A 17,830-nucleotide genomic window follows, 5' to 3' on the forward strand; every position below is an offset into this window, starting at 1 on the left:
GAAAACAGACCATGGAAGTAAAGTGATTGCTCTTGCACGCCCTGTAGATTCCTTATTTAAAAACCTATTGCATTTCGTTGTTAATTTGTAAAAGTGGTCCCAACAGAGATATGGTGATTGTTTCATTTCGTTTTAGCACCGCCGCATGCAGGCTGGTGTTGTGTTTGTATGGCGGTGGTGGTGTCGATGCAGGTTGAGGCTGCATGAGGTGGTGGGTTTAATTATTGTGGTCGTTTAATGATAGGGCGCACATCAATCGTTTCACCCAGAGATACGGTCTCCCGGTGAAGCAGGCTGTCTGGCCACATTGATTTATACAATAAAGTAACTCCATAGATCAGATTCCGGACTGAAGATCGACTGCAGCCAGACTCTAACTGTCACTTTCAGCGCCGCTGCTCATCCTTTTACCTCTGCTGGGAGGTGGGGAGAGAGAGTAGAGGAAACGGATTAACAGCAAATATATTACCACAAACAAACTATAGATGCGCTCGGCTCCTGAGGTTCATTTGTGCAATGTTCACCGTGTAAGCAAATATTTTATGCACACCTGGAGTTGGGTTGGACAACTTTACCTTCCCTCCGGTGACATGACAGTCACCTCTGTGATATGGTATTTGCTGATATATTTGTGAGGGACATAAACGATGGAGGGACTATATGAAGAGTTTATTTCCAAAATGCTACTGTATATCCACCAATTTTTCAAATTTGTGTTTTTTCACAAGAAATGTTTGCTTATTGCTGTTCGTTGTGTGTGTGTGTAAAATATTACTGTTCTCAGATTTTTATTCATAGTGTATGAAAATGTTTTAGTTTTTTTTGCAAAACGCTATACACGCTATACACTCCTAATAATGAGTTGCACCCCATTTTGCCCTCAGAACAGCCTCAATTTGTCTGGGCATGAACTCTACAAGGCGTCGAAAGCATTCCACAGGGATACTGGTCCATGTTGAGTCCAATGCTTCCCACAGTTGTGTCAAGTTGGCTGGATGTTATTTGAGTGGTGGACCATTCTTGATACACACGGGAAACTGCTGAGCGTGAAAAATCCAGCACCGTTGCAGTTCTTGACACACTCAAACTGGTGCGCCTGTCACATACTACTATAACCCGTTCAAAGGCACTTAAATATTTGGTATTTCCCATTCACCCTCTGAATGGCACATATACATAATCCATGTCACAAATGTCTCAAGGCTTAAAAATCCTTCTTTAACCCCACTCCTCCCCTTCATCTGCACTGGTTGTAGTGGATTTAACAAGTGACATCAATAAGGGATCATAGCTTTCACCTGGTCATTCTATTTCATGGAAAGAGCAGGTGTTCTTAATGTTTTGTATAATCAGTGTACATTGTTTAGCTGGAATGGACTGTTCGTATCCTGTATATTTAACTGTGATGTGTGGTTGTCTCACCTAGCTATCTTAAGATCAATGCACATACTGTAAGTCACTCTGGATAAGAGCATCTGCTAAATGACTAAAATGTCACATTTAATTGTTTTGCATGTAGATATGATATTAATGTATTAAATTATTTTTACTAATTTTAAAAACAATATTGATGTCACAAATGTATCATTTGGAGCTAGAAACACAAGCATTTCACGGCATCTACGATAACGTTTGCTGATCTGTGTAATGTGACCAATACATTTTGATTTGATTTTGATTTTATCTGATTTGTACAGTTCTTTATTAGAAATGTAGTTATTTGTTACATTTGACTGTGTAAAACCTAGCAGTACTACTTATTTCTCTGAGAGTGAGGCGGATATAAAGTACCAGTCAAAAGTTTGGACACACCTACTCATTCAAGGGTTTTTCTTTATTTTTACTATTTTTGACATTGTAAAATAATAGAGAAGACATCAAAACTATGAAATACCACATATGGAATTATGTAGTAACCAAAAAAGTGTTAAAGAAATCAAAACATATTTTATATTTGAGATTCTTCAAAGTTGCCACCCTTTGCCTTGATGACAGCTTTGCAAACTCTTGGCATTCTGTCAACCAGCTTCACCTGGAATGCTTTTCCAACAGTCTTGAAGGAGTTCCCACATATGCTGAGCACTTGTTGGCTGATTTTCCTTCACTCTGCGGTCCAACTCATCCCAAACCACCTCAATTGGTTTGAGTTCAGGTGATTGTGGAGGACAGGTCATCTGATGCATTACTACACCACTCTCCTTCTTGGTAAAATAGCCCTTACACTGCCTGGAGGTGTGTTGGGTCATTGTCCTGTTGAAAAACAAATGATACTCCCACTAAGAGCAAACCAGATGGGATGGTGTATCGCTGTAGAATGCTGTGGTAGCCATGCTACATGCATTTCTCTACACACGCAATAACATCCGCTAAACAGGTGTATGTGACCAATAAAATTTGATTTGATTTAATAAGTGTGCCTTGAATTCTAAACAAATAACCGACAGTTTCAACAGCAAAGCACCCGCACTCCATCACACTTCCTTCTCCAGGCTTCACAGTGGGAACCACACATGCGGAGATCATCCGTTCACCTACAGTGCGTCTCACAAAGACACAGCGTTTGAAACCAAAAATCTAAAATTTGGACTCATCAGAGCAAAGGACAGATTTCCACTGGTCTAATGTCCATTGCTCGTGTTTCTTGGTCCAAGCAAGTCTCTTCTTCTTATTGGTGTCCTTTAGTAGTTGGTTTCTTTGCAGCAATTAGACCAGGAAGGCCTGATTCATGCAGTCTCCTCTGAACAGTTGATGTTGAGATGTGCCTGTTACTTGAACTATGTAAAGCATTTATTTGGCCTGCAATTTCTGAGGCTGGTAACTCTAATGAGCTTATCCTCTGCAGCAGAGGTAACTATGTGTCTTCCTTTCCTGTGGCGGTCCTCATGAGAGCCAGTTTCATCGTAGCGCTTGAGGGTTTTTGCAAATGCTATTGAAGAAACTTTCAAAGTTCTTAACATTTTCAGGATTGACTGATCTTCATGTGTAAAGTAATGATTGACTGTCGTTCGTCTTTGCTTATTTGAGCTGTTCTTGCCATAATATGGACTTGGCATTTTACCAAATAGGGCTATCTTCTGTATACCACCCCTACCTTGTCACAACACAACTGATTGGCTCAAACTCATTAAGGAGGAAAGAAATTCCACAACTTCACTTTTAACAAGGCACGCCTGTTAATTGAAATGCATTCCAGGTGACTCCCTCATGAAGCCGGTTGAGAGAATGCCAAGTGTGTGCAAAGTCATCGAGGCAAAGGGTGGCTACTTTGAAGATATATTAAATATATTTTGATTAGTTTAACACTTTTTTGGTTACTACATGATTTCATATGTGTTATTTCCTAGTTTTGATGTCTTCACTATTTTTCTACAGAGTCGAAAATAGTCAAAATGAAGGAAACCCCTTGAATGGGTAGATGTGTCCAAACCTTTGACTGGAACTGTGGCATTTTGCAAAAACATGTGATTATTTCTCTCTGAAATAAAACAATCACGTGATAGATTTTAAACAAATAGATATCTGTCATTGAACAAATACAGTTGAAGTCTGAAGTTTACATACACTTAGATTGGAGTCATTAAAACTCAGATTTCTTGTAAACTTCCTACGGCTGAGATACCGTTAACGGGATCGACTTGACAACAGCCAGTGAAAGTGTTTGGCCATGAAGACCATTGTTATGTTTGGAGGAAAAAGGGGTAGACTTGCAATCCGAAGAACACCATCCCAACCGTGAAGGACAGGTGTGGCAGCATCATGTTGTGAGGGTGCTTTGCTGCAGGAGGGTCTGGTGCACTTCACAAAATAGATATGATCATGAGGAGGAAAATTATGTGGATATATTGAAGCAACATCTCAAGACATCAGTCAGGAAGTTAAAGCTTGGTTGCAAATGGGTCTACCGAATGAACAATGACCACAATCATACTTCCAAAGTTGTGGCAAAAATGGCTTAAGGACAACAAATTCAAGGTATTGGAGTGGCCATAACAAAGCCCTGACCTCAATCCCGTAGAACATTTGTGGGCAGAACTGAAAAAGTGTGTGGGTGCAAGGAGGCCTACAAACCTGACTCAGTTACACCAGCCCTGTCAGGAGGAATGGGCAAAAATTCACCCAACTTATTGTGGGAAGCTTGTGGAAGGCTACCCAAAACTATTTGACATTAGGTAATCAATTTAAAGGCAATGCTACCAAATACTAATACTAACTTCTGACCCACTGGAAATGTGATGAACGAAATAAAAGTTTAAATAAATAATTCTCTTTACTATTATTCTAACATTTCACATTCTTAAATTAAAGTGGTGATCCTAACTGACCTAAGACAGGGAATTTTTACTAGGTTTAAATGTCAGGAATTGTGACAAACTGAGTTTAAATGTATTTGGCTAAGGTGTATGTAAACTTCCGACTTCAACTGTATATATTTACACCTGTATGTCGTTGTCTTCTTCTCTGTTGGAATCGCCGGTCCGGCTACTGCAGAGTCAATTCATCAGAGAGTCTCTGGTTAACTTCCCCAGAAGTCACAATGTCTTTCCTAGTTGTCGCTTTCTCAGCGGCTCTGGATAGTGTCTGTTGTTATAGATATGTCAGGCGTACAGATGGTTGTTGCATAGATAGAAGCTTCCGCGGTTGTCGGTATTCTCATACTAGATTTATGTAATTTCCAGCTGCAGACCAGTAATTCTACGTCTAGGATTTTCTCTTATTCTGTAGTGATCGATAGTCTCATAGTTTAACCATTTCCAGCCGTGCAGCCAACACTACAGAGTTGTAGTTCTGAAACATTTCAACATGTAGCGTCAGCTCCATGTTTTCTAGTCTAATGTACATTTCATCAGGAGTGAGCTTTATACACTTCTGAGAAAAGGGCGGTCCAATGAAGCCGACGTAATGTATATTCTCACGTGGGCATGGCCAATAATTTGGGTAACTTTATATGAAAACCCATATTATCTTATTTAGAAGGTTAACATCACATCTTTTCACAAATAGTTTCATGTTTAATCATGTACGTTTCACAATATTTAGATGTAAACCCCATAATTAAGAAGTGTACACAACCAAAGACAAAGTAATGAGTGTTTCCTGTCCTTCATGAGAACACCAAATTAAACACACTCGCCATGACTGTCCCTTAAGTGTCCACGGACCACTCCCACATTCTCAAAAATATAAATATTTTTTAATTATTCAAACTTTTGATGTCCAAGGGTCTCTCTGTGTTCCACGGTTTACATTCCCACCTCGAACACTACATAGAGACAGTGTATTTTATCACTGCCATAAAATAGCCGACTTCCCGCTCTCCCCCTCTATGAGAGAGAGCACGCTGTAGAGCGGACCCACTGTAACCTGATCCTTCAGATCGTCACAGGAGAGTTATGACATATATTTGCTCCATAACTGACCAAGTACAAGACCTGCTGTCTGAATTTCCCATGTCTTTCACATTGCTAAAGGGGTTGCCATGAAGAATAGCTTTTCCAAGAAATGACATATCATAGTATAACCCCTTCTAGATGTTCATTTAGGTGTCAGGTGCACTGTATATTACCTATAATGAGAGGCTGACAAGGGCCTGGTGAAGGCAATCCAATAGTATGAGCAAATGGCGCCGAAGGAGATGGCTGTCGTTTTACGATTCCGCAACAAATTGTGCTATTGTGTATGTTTTTTCGCGTTATTTCTAAGTTATTTTGTACATAATGTTTCTGCCACCGTGTCTTATCACCGAAAAAAGCTTCTAGATATCAGGACAGCATTTACTCACCCCATACAGGAGGAATACTTTTTCTTCAACAGGTCAGACGGGAGGGATTTACTTCAGACGCCCGACAGGGCCCTCATCCCCATCATTCGCAGGAGAAAGAGACGGAGGTATCGTGGACGAAGATCCCCGTGCCTTGTTAGGATCCGTCGCCAAGAGGGTAATCTACCTTTACCATCGGCCCTATTACCCAACGTACAATCAATCAATAATAAAATAGACGAACTACGATCACGTATATTCTATCAACGGGACATTAAAAACTGTAATATCTTATGTTTCACCAAGTCGTGGCTGAACGACAACATAAAAAACATACAGCTGGTGGGTTGTAAGCTTTTTCGTCAGGATAGAACAGCAGCCTCTGGTAAGAAAAGGGGTGGCGGGCTATGTATATTTGTAAACAACAGCTAGTGCACGAAATCTAAGGAAGTCTCAAGGTTTTGCTCACCCGAGTTAGAGTATCTCATGATAAAGTATAGACCACACTATTTACCAAGAGAGTTTTCATCTGTATTTTTCGTAGCTGTCTATATACCACCACAAACCGATGCTGGCACTAAGACCTCACTCAATGAGCTGTATACGGCCATAAGTAAACAGGTAAACGCTCATCCAGAGACGGCGCTCCTAGTGGCCGGGGACTTTAATGCAGGAAAACTCATATCAGTTTTACCTAATTTCTATCAGCATGTTAAATGTGCAACCAGAGGGAAAAAAACTCTAGACCACCTTTACTACACACAGAGACGCGTACAAAGCTCTCCCTCGCCCTCCATTTGGCAAATCTGACCATAATTCTATCCTCCTGATTCCTGCTTACAAACAAAAACTTAAGGCAATAAGAAAGTGGTCAGATGAAGAAGATGCTAAGCTACAAGACTGTTTTGCTAGCACAGACTGGCATATGTTCCGGGATTCTTCCGATGGCATTGAGGAGTACACCACATCAGTCACTGGCTTTATCAATAGGTGCCTAGATGACGTCGTCCCCACAGTGACTGTACGTACATACCCCAACCAGAAGCCATGGATTACAGGCAACATCCGCACTGAGCTAAAGGGTAGAGCTGCCACTTTCAAGGAGCGGGTATCTAACCTGAAGCTTATAAGAAATCCCACTATGCTCTACCAGACGAGTTAAATTACTTCTATGCTCGCTTCGAGGCAAGTAACACTGAAACATGCATGAGAGCATCAGCTGTCCCGGACGACTATGTGATCACACTTTCCGTAGCCGCTTTCAGTCCCCTCCTGTACTCCCTGTTCACCCACGACTGCATGGCCAGGCACGACTCCAGCACCATCATTAAGTTTGCAGACGACACAACAGTGGTAGGCCTGATCACCGACAAGGACAAGACAGCCTATAGGGAGTAGGTCACAGACCTGGCCGTGTGGTGCCAGGACAACAACCTATCCCTCAATGTGATCAAGACAAAGGAGATGATTTTGGACTACAGGAAAAGGAAGACTGTGCACGCCCCCATTCTCATTGACAGGGCTGTAGTGGAGCAGGTTGATAGCTTCAAGTTCCTTGGTGTCCACATCACCAACAAACTAACATGCTCCAAGCACACCAAGACAGTCGTGAGGGCACGACAAAACCTATTCCCCCTCAGGAGACTGAAAAGTTTTGGCATGGGTCCTCAGATCCTCAAAATGTTCCACAGCTGCACCATCGAGAGCATCCTGACTGGTTGCATCACTGCCTGGTATGGCAACTGCTCGGCCTCCAACCGCAAGGCACTACAGAGGGTAGTGCGTACGGCCCAGTACATCACTGGGGCCAAGCTTCCTGCCATCCAGGACCTCTATACGGTGTCAGAGGAAGGCCCTAAAAATTGTCAGACTCCAGCCACCCTAGTCATAGACTGTTCTCTCTACTACCGCACGGCAAGCGGTACTGGTGCGCCAAGTCTAGGTCCAAGAGACTTCTAAACAGCTTCTAGCCCCAAGCCATAAGATTCCTGAACATCTAATCAAATGGCTACCCAGACTATTTGCATTGCCCCCCCCCCCCTCCCTTTACGCGGCTCCTACTCTCTGTTTATTTTTTATGCATAGACACTTTAATAACTCTACCTACATGTACATATTACCTCAATTACCTCAACTAACCTGTGCTCCCGCATATTGACCCTGTACCGGTAGCCCCTGTATATAGTCTCGCTATTGTTATTTTACTGCTGCTCTTTATTTATTTGTTACTTTAATTTTTTTTAGATGTAAAAATGTTTTGTGTGTTTTTTCTTGAAACTGCATTGTTGGTTAAGGACTTGTAAGTTGGCATTTCTCTGTAAGGTCTACCTACACCTGTTCTAATCGGCACATGTGACAAATAACATTTTATTTTATTTGAAATAGTAATATTTAATATATTATATTATATTATTATATTAAATATAATATTTAAATATTATATTTATTACATTATGTGAGGATAAGTATGAAAAAAATGAAAATTAATTCACTGCATTCACTAAATTGCCTTGTCTGCATAAGCAAAGTTATGCAAAGTTAAGCATATTTTCCCTCTGTGTGAAAATTACAGCGTTACTTACCACCACATTGTGTTTCAAACTGAGAGTATGTATCATCGGAGATAAACACGCATTGGTGCTCATGGAGCGAGGCCAACTTTAACACTTCCTCTGGGCACGATGTGCAAGTTCCAGTCTAGATTCCAGAAAGGTTATCTGAAGCTTATTTTTTTCTCTTCTCTGTGGGTGTTAGGTCAGTTTTCTTCGGTTTAAGTACAAACTGTTATTTTGTAGGCCAAAGACAATAAGCAGTTTTGACATGAGCCGGGCAATGATGCTCACATCGCTGCTAAACCTTGTGCCCTCCTCAGATGAAATTTAGAGAGCTTTTAGCTGCCCATGTGATAGAGTTCAGGTACCACCGGATCTTTTAGCTCATATCATCCAATTACCATGGCACGACATGGACCTACCAGCCATCCGTGTAGATTACACATGAAGATTTAACAGAGACATAGACCTATAGCCATCCCTGTAGATTAAGCAGGAAGAATCAACAGAGAGGAGAAAAAGTGAAATATCGGACAGGAGTAATGAATATTTCAGCGTACACTGCCTAGGCAGTGCATATGAAGACATTGAGAACTCTATAACAACGCAGTGAATGCTGAAGCCTACTGCATATGAAGACATTGAGTCTGTGTGGAACCAAACAGAGGAAGTTAACCTCTGTGTCCTCAGGAGAGCGTTCCAGCACCCTGTACTGTAATGGTTACTCCTAGTCCCTCCCACAATATCAGGCAAAACTGTGGCTAAATGAAAACAGATGGAGGCGCATATCCCCGAGTGGTAGCAGGCTCGCCTTGCCTGGGACCATTTATCACCGTCAACCTGTTCGTCATAAAGACTTTACTTTTAAAGGGAGGGGAGAGCCCGGCCCGGGCAAGATCACGGCTGAAATTCTAATTTATGATGTTGAATTGAGCTCTTTGGGTTTTATCTCAAACCAGGTTGAAATGAGTTTCCGCCAATATGCTTTTTATGGTGTGTCAATGGGCAGCGGGCCCCAGTACAGTACCTGCACAGAGCACACTGCTACCTACCTGGGGCCTGCTGCTTTGCTGACATGCTTATATGCATCCTAATTGAAATGTAGTTCTCATTAGGAATGAGCCTTTAAGCAGGATCAGACTTCAAACCAGGTCAAGTTGTGGATGAAGTTGTGTATGTAAACATAAATCACCCACCAAAGTGCTGAGAAATTACTCCTCTGTGAGCAGCCACTGCCCAGAACATGGTAATAGCTTTAACCAGTAGCTCAATAGATTTTTTCACATGAATATTGTAATCAGGCATTTATAATTAAGTTTTACATGTGCAAATCCAGTTTTGAAGCATGCTTTATAAGATCACAGCATAGTCCAAATCCAAAAGGGAGAGGTTACTTAGCATTTAAATGGCCTGTGCTGTGGCGGAGACCGGGCGGGCACAGACCAGTGTGTGGAAGATAAACATTTGGATTGTCAACATAGTATTTCATGTGCAGCACTTTCTTTATGCTCAAGGGACAATGTGTCAATTGAATGAGCTGAATCTGGACCTCTGGGAGAATTTGCAGAGGCAAAGTGTTGCTGTGAAATTCACAATTAGAAAGGAATAGGGATACACAAATTCCAAATGTATATCATCCAAAATGATTTCATCAAGTTAATATAGTGATCTTTATAATGAGCAATACCTATGGATTTCATCATAATATAATCGTATTTTAAGGAAAGATTGAAATCCATAGGTATTGCTTCTATGGCTGTGTTTCGTAAGCCTTTGCCTCTTTATGTCAGGTTTAATTATGTTGACATTTGGAATAAAGGGGAATATTAAATGTCAACAGTGGAGCCTTTATACTGTTTTTCTTCTTTAATTAAAATATTAATTGTATCATGACACTCTGTCAATAAGTAATAGAGAGAAGCGGCCCATCAATAATGGATAACTCGACACAAGTCATCAAAAACTCAGTGTGATGATGATTTGCAACCTTTTGAATCTGACACCAAGATGGAGGAGGCTGGGTTGTCTGGCTGTCGGTCAGACGCAGCACAGCCACGCCAGCAGTCCGGCCGGCTCTCTAGGACTACATCTGATGAGAGAGATATGGCACAGCATGACACCTAAAGTTGCAGGCCACAAAGTTAATAGCTCCAGCTCTGCAACAATGATCCCGGGCAAATGGAAGTCAGTCATTACAGCCTATAAATAGGGTGGCTAGAGGTGCCACAGAAGGTCTACAGAAAGGCTGTCATTTGAAGGTATGCCATCTCAGGAAAAATCTTTCACCAGGCATTCCGCTCTGAATCTGCGATCGGGCATTGTTGGACACCCACGCAGCCTCGCTTCTGACCCCACCGTTTCACACCCTCGTCTACAGCAGGCCCCTAGAGAGTATTTGTGTGGAGTTGTATAGAATTCATTTAGTTGTCTTTGGACAGCCTTTGGAACATTCTAAGAATACCTGTTGTAAGGAAATACTGATATAAACATCCCATTTGCAGTGATTAACATCCGCAGCACAATGCCAAATGGGTCATTACAATGTACAAGAATCATCAAAGCCATGTGGCAGCAGATTTCATTGTAGTTGATCTGCATGTGCATATTCATTATAGATAAGTATGATATATTCATGAGACATATGGCCCTTCCATATGGGACAGTCATGGCTAAAAAGATAATTGAAACAAGGGTGATAAATGTCTGTTGCATATACCATCGGCAGTATTTGTGAACCTCCAGTAGAGAAAACAAACAGGGTCACTTAGATACACACGCAGGAACATGCAGAGCTATACACTAGCCTATGCCATTTAGAAAGGGAACTAAATTGGTTATCACCAGCTTTTCATTTAGAGCTCCTTTTCATGGTTTTATCTATGGATTGGATGAAGAACAATCCTATCAGAGGCAGTATAGCGATGTTAGTGTGGTTGACTGTTTAGTCTTCTCCCTTTCACCCACAAGATTTTTATTTTTTTCTCTCCTTTTTGGTTTTGTGCTTTTGAAGCGGTTTTACACATCCTTCACAAGCCTCCATCTGCTGTGTCTTTGGCTGTTTCTTCTCCTTCTTGGCTGACTCTAGGGTCGCTGAGGAACGGGGGAACAATCTGTGCAGCTCCACTCCAGTTGCCCAGCCCCTACAGGGAGACAGCTTACAGCAGGAACGTTCACCATGAATAATTCTCAAACACCTTCTCTCTCTCTCTCTCTCTCTCTCTCTCTCTCTCTCTCTCTCTCTCTCTCTCTCTCTCTCTCTCTCTCTCTCTCTCTCTCTCTTCTCTCTCTTCTCTCTTCTCTCTTCTCTCTTCTTCTCTCTTCTCTCTTCTCTCTCTTCTCTCTCTTCTCTCTCTCTATTAAAGTGAGTACATTGTTAAATAGAGCATGGTACAGAGGAGTTATAACCAGCCAGGAACATACAGTCAGGTCCATAATTATTGGCACCCTTGATGAAGATGTGCAAAAAAGACTGTATAAAATAAATAATGCAAATCCTGAGCTATATTTCATGCTATAAAAATTATGAAATGTATTTATTTTACTACAATTCCTCAGAGAATGAGATTTTGTTTAACAAGTAATAAAACAAATCTCATAAAGATAGGGGTCAAAATTATTGGCCCTCCTGTTTTCAGTACTCCAGCATCCTGCTGTACCCTTGCTAGGATAACGACACTAGGATTTTTTTTTTTTTAATGAAATTGGAGAACACATTGGGAGAGATTTTAGAACATTCATCCATACAGAATCTTTCCAGATCCTTGATATCCTTTGCCTGTGCTTATGGACTGCTCTCTTCAATTCAAACCCCAGGTTTTCAATGGGTTTCAAGTCCGTAGACTGAGATGGCCATTGCAAATTGTTGATTTTGTTGTCAATTAACCATTTGTTTGTGGATTTTGATGTGCGCATGTATGCACAAACATTGATATAATAATAGTCATATTGAAGTAAACCTGGAGTCATGCGATGAAATGTTGTGTGGTCATCCCACTACGAATAGTTGTATTTTTGTGCGCTCTATTTTTTTTACAATACAAACGACAATACACAGAAATTATGTCTGCAGTTGGACCCCTCTCATAATTTTGACCCCTATCTTTAGTTATTTGTATCACTTTTTAAATAAAATCTCTTTCTCTGAGCAACTGTATTAGTATAAAATAATATAATTTCCCAATTTATTTGAGCATACAATATAGCTCAGTATTTGTATTATTTATTTTATACAGTTTTTTATCAAGGGTGCCAGTAATTATGGACCTGACTGTATATGCTACACATCTCCATCTCTGCCTTGTGTGGGATGGATTGTTCAGTTTCTACCTGCTACAGAACAGACATACAATTGCTGGGTAGTCTATTGTTCATGTTGAATATTTGCTAATGTGCACTGCTGCTGCCACCCACATTTTGTGCAGCTTCCGCTCTTCTCCATCTAGGTGCTCTGAGGACACTCACTAAAGAGCCAGCCTATTGGCTGTGATTTCATTAGAAGTGGCTTAATGGTGCCATGATGTGTTCCTCCACTACCCTGTGTCACCTGGATACGCATGTCCAAGGCTGCCATTCACTGCACTGGAATCACTGCAGAGTGCATACAGGGGTACTCAAAGGAGATGATCACAGGGACTTAAGCCTCCTGGCTTAAACAGTCATTTTCCTAAAGGTTTCATAGTAATTACAGCTGATTGTTCTCAGATACAAAAGGTGAGAGGCAGGAAATTACAATAATCCAATTCAGTTGTTATTGAGATCCTTACTAATGAACTGATGGAGTATGAGAAAATGTCAGATGAATACATTCTAATCTTCCCATTAATCTCATACTGCTAATACATAGTGAATAGTAAAGCTGCATAAAACAAATAGAAAGATGCAGATTTCTGCAGGGATTCAGGGAATGATGAGCTATAAAAGTAATTATGTCAAATCAGCAGCAAAACAATGGCCAAATACTGTATGTTTGCTGGTTGACTGACAGGGTGGTTGGGTCTTTAGTTGTGCCATTGGTGAGATTATTACAAGCAAAGCCATATAATTATTCCTGACTACTAATCAAGAGATTGATGTGCAGCGGAATGCTTAGGCATTGATTTTCCTTGTGTGTGAGCAGGCATGACTAGGACTGGGATCACTGTGGCCTCACAGGTAACTGCACGAAGCTCTTTGTAATTTAACTCCGGAATGGAATGTCATTGGATTACAATGATGCATACTGATGTATGCCTTATAGCTATATCAATCAATACAACATGGGGCTTGTTTGCCCATAAACGCACCTCTTGTATGCTTGTCTTTTTTTATCTTCTTATTCCCTCCTCCTCAGATGATGTCCACACTACATTTTATTGCTCAGCCAAGGGTAGGCTGTATCTCTGAATATGTGATTGAGCCAGGGCAGGCGGCGCAGGGCATGACGTCTGTGAATGCGTGTTGGCGCATGCCATGCTAATAGCTGCATTAGTTCGCTCCAGAGTTGTTCAGCAGTGGCAAATTGCTGTGACAGAGCTCTCCACGGCACCTCTCTCTCTCTCCAGTAGCCCCCTCAGCCCAGGGCCAATGGAACTGCCAGCCTGGCATGGGCATGGGCAGGTCAGCCCAGTCAGAGGGGCAGAGTGCTGCTACTGCGGCTGCTGCAGCTGTGAATACTGTCCGTGCTACACTCTCTCTCTCCTCTCTCTCCTCTCTCCTCCTCAGCTCCCCTAGATTAGCGTTTTGTGTGAAGGCTGAGAAGGAGGGTTAGCTAGCTACTGCTGTGATATAGGGGCAAAGGAGGATGAAATGTTCTGGCAAGGAGACAGGGGTTGGAGCATATGTTCTCCAGTCCTCTGGCTGTATCAGGAAAAGGATCTGACACAAATTATTTGTCATCTTGCTAAGGCGAGTGATTAACCTTGCTCGGCTGGGATTTACATGAGGGGGGCTCTGTGTGTGCATGTGTTCGCAAATGGCCCCCTTATCCCTTCATAAACACATCTCCAAGTGAGCAGATTTGATTTGGATTTGTCATTACTGTACATGTTAGAAATGTTCCCCCTCTCTTGGATTTTCTTTGAAACGGGTGAATATAGAAAATCACGCACAGTGTGATCTTATGTGCCTCTGCTAGCTCTTGTGTCTGAACAAAACTCACAGCATAGCCAGAATAAAAGGTAACCGCAGGAAATAGGCCTTGTTATGTCTTCTTACAGCTTCTCAAGAGGGCTCTCGGGGTGCACCAGTAGATCAATGTCTGCATTCCCTTTCGTAGAGCCAAGTGAATGTTTGTCCAAATGTCACATATTACCTGCAGCAAGCCACAATCAGGTCTTGACATAGATGCACCAGACTCTCTCTCTCTCCCTGTGTGTGTGTGTGTACACACATGTATGCGGGGCTAAATATTTCCTAGATACTTCCTCCTATTTCGGTGTAATAAATCATCTCCCCAGCCATCAGTTCTGCATTGATTTTGCCTAAACATTGTAAAGCAGTGTGTGTTTATGCATGCTAGGGTGTAGCACCATTAGTTTATGCACATATTCATTCTCATAAAATGGGAAATGGGAGTTGTAGCCTTTTTTATATGACATTGCTTGGCTGTCACAGCTTTCAGCATCAGAGGGGTGGACAGCTCCTCACTGCAGAATGCATTAAGGAGAAAACGCAGATTAGTTTGCTCACACAGTGGACTCAAATTGAAATGTGTTATTAACTATATCACAAACAAACCAATAGATCGAATTTGTCACTAGCTCACCCACCACTTTACCCCATGCTTTTCCCACTATTCCCAATCTTTCCTTAGCTTCCGTCTGTTTAAGTATATATGTATCAACCAGGTATTGATCCAACGATAAATCAATTATGAGGAGAATATTGAAAACAAAACAGCTAAACATATTTATGGTGGTCCTTTTTCACCGCTCCCTGACAATGTGGGCCCTGCTTGCGGACTTCAGCCAAGTTTTATTTCATTTACACAACAGAACAGGACTTGGTCTGGGACGGTTTTGTATTTAGCCCAGCTGAGATTGATCAACCTGGCAGATGCTTTTTTACTCGACTACATACCAGTCAATTCCAGGCTACACGCAATGGCTAAAGACTGAATTGATTCTGAATACATTATCCAAACTGAGGTCAGGTATTTGTAACATAAAACAAGTTAACTTAGCCAAGCAATTTGACCAGAATTAAACAGGTAAAGCAAACATTTTCGCACATGATAGATAGAATAAGAGCTTCTCTTGTTAACTAATACATGAGTTGAGTTTCAGAAGAAAGTTCTTTGTTTCTGGCCATTTTGAGCCTGTAATCGAACCCACAAATGCTGATGCTCCAGATACTCAACTAGTCTAAAGAAGGCCAGCTAACATAATTGCAAAAGGGTTTTCTAATGATCAATTAGCCTTTTAAAATGATAAACTTGGATTAGCTAACACAACGTGCCATTGGAACACAGTAGTGGTGGTTGCTGATTGATCATGGGCCTCTGCACACCTAAGTAGATATATCATTAACAATCAGCCGTTTCCAGCTACAATAGTCATTTACAACATTAACAATGTCTACACTGTATTTCTGATCAATTTGATGTTATTTTAATGGACAGAAAATGTGCTTTTCTTTCAAAAACAAGGACATTTCCAAGTGACCCATAACTTTTGAACAGTAGTGTATATATATTTTAATTTAATTTTAATATATAAATATATATTCCTTTATTATTTTCTCCTAATCCTACCACCCCTCTCCTAATTGGAGTAAACTAATGGACAACAACATTTGGTCTTCTACTTCCAGCTTATGCAAACTATATACATTTTACAGCCACAATGTATTTTACAATAGTTATCTTTTGTTTGTTTTTAATCCCATCCTTCAGCTACCCTCAACCCCTCCCATCTATCTCTGAAGACCATCAAGTTTGATTTCTATTTGCCATATATTTTTGACTTTGCTGTTTCACAAAAGTTCTGAACCTATATGCATTTTACATACACAGTATATTTTACATTAGTTTTCTTGTTGTTTTTAGTCCCATCCTTCAGCTCCACTCAACCCCTCCCATTTATCTCTTAACACCATCCATTTTTTATTAATATTTGCCATATATTTTTCCACTCTCCTGTGATGTTTCACAAAAGTTCTGAACCATTCTATTCTCATAGTTTCTACAGATTGTAAATTAAAGATAACATTTTTTGCTAAAAGTATTATTATATTATTGATCGATTGACTATGACTTTTCAAATCACCCAGCAGGGCTAATTTAAATAAAACATTTTAATTTGTACAGATAAAACACAGTCTGCAACATCTTTGTTGGAGTACTTTTAGATATTACTGTTATGTTTTTTTTTTATATAGCTAATCAAGAAATATATTTTTTTATCAACAATGTCAAATTAGTTAACATATTTGACTACTTTTCCAATCAACTAGTTCTTTGTTTGAATTCAAATACCAGGTCATATCCTACTAGATCCTCATCTCAATTCTTCTTATCTCATCTCCCATCTACTAGACAAAAGGCTGGACCAAAAGATACAGACTATAACTCACTACATCCAATGATTCCTCAGAAGTTTTGTACATATTGAACAAACTTAGGTGGATGATAAAGGACACTGGCCAGTTTTGCAGGATGTCCCTTAGGCAACTTCCAAAGTCATTCAACTGGGGCTTTTAAATATAAGATCCATAAACAACAAAGGCTTACTACTGAATGACATCACCACTGATAGAGGCCTAGACTTTCTCTGCCTCACTGAGACTTTGCATCAACCTAGGCTTGGGCGGTATCCAGATTGTCATACCTTCATACCAACCTAGTGCCATACCGGGTTATTCAGTAATACCGACACTGAACACAAAGGGCGCTATTTTCAACCCCCATTGAGTTTCTGTAACCCGAAGGTTAGCAATGCTAATAAGTACATGTAAAATCTCATAGAGAATGCTAACTAAATGCTAACGGATGCATTGCGAACATTTTATATAGGGTGTTTCTCAAAATGCATACTACCATGCTCTGAGCACGGAAGGGGTCGGAGTATGAGTCCAAATCAAAGTATGCGAAACGGAACACGGTGAGCACTTCTCAACTGCGTACTCCATTTGTACTTATTTTGAAGCATGCATCAATGCAAGCTTCAACGGAAAGTATGCAAAGAAATATGATGCAACCACGTAAAAATTACGCAACATTTCTTGAAATCAATGGCGGACATTATCTGAGCTGAAGCGAGAGTAAATACACTGACTTCAGAATTAAGTGTTGTTATTCACATCTCATATGTTCCCTGACAACAATATTTTATCTTGAAAGGTTAATAAATACATGCTGTGTTAATTTTGGCATGTTTACCTGCCTACGTACCGTAGATTGCAAGCCCATAATAAGTGAATAGGGCTAACTGGTTAGCTACTACTGTTAGCTAGCTAGCCAGATAGGCACAAATATTTGTTAGCTAGCTACTTATGAAAAATTTACATCTACCTTGGATAACATTCGTTTTAGGTCATTTTTGCC

The 17,830-nt window shown here is 40.7% G+C and overlaps 1 protein-coding gene across 1 annotated transcript in view; it reads left to right on the plus strand.

The window, feature by feature from the left end:
- Positions 1-17,830, plus strand: part of LOC129857858 (X-linked interleukin-1 receptor accessory protein-like 2) — a 319,391-nt gene that overhangs the window by 983 nt on the left and 300,578 nt on the right. The gene's annotated exons all lie outside the window — the stretch shown is intronic.

The sequence above is a fragment of the Salvelinus fontinalis genome, chromosome 6 (assembly GCF_029448725.1).
Source record: "Salvelinus fontinalis isolate EN_2023a chromosome 6, ASM2944872v1, whole genome shotgun sequence".
NCBI classification, from domain to species: domain Eukaryota; kingdom Metazoa; phylum Chordata; class Actinopteri; order Salmoniformes; family Salmonidae; genus Salvelinus; species Salvelinus fontinalis.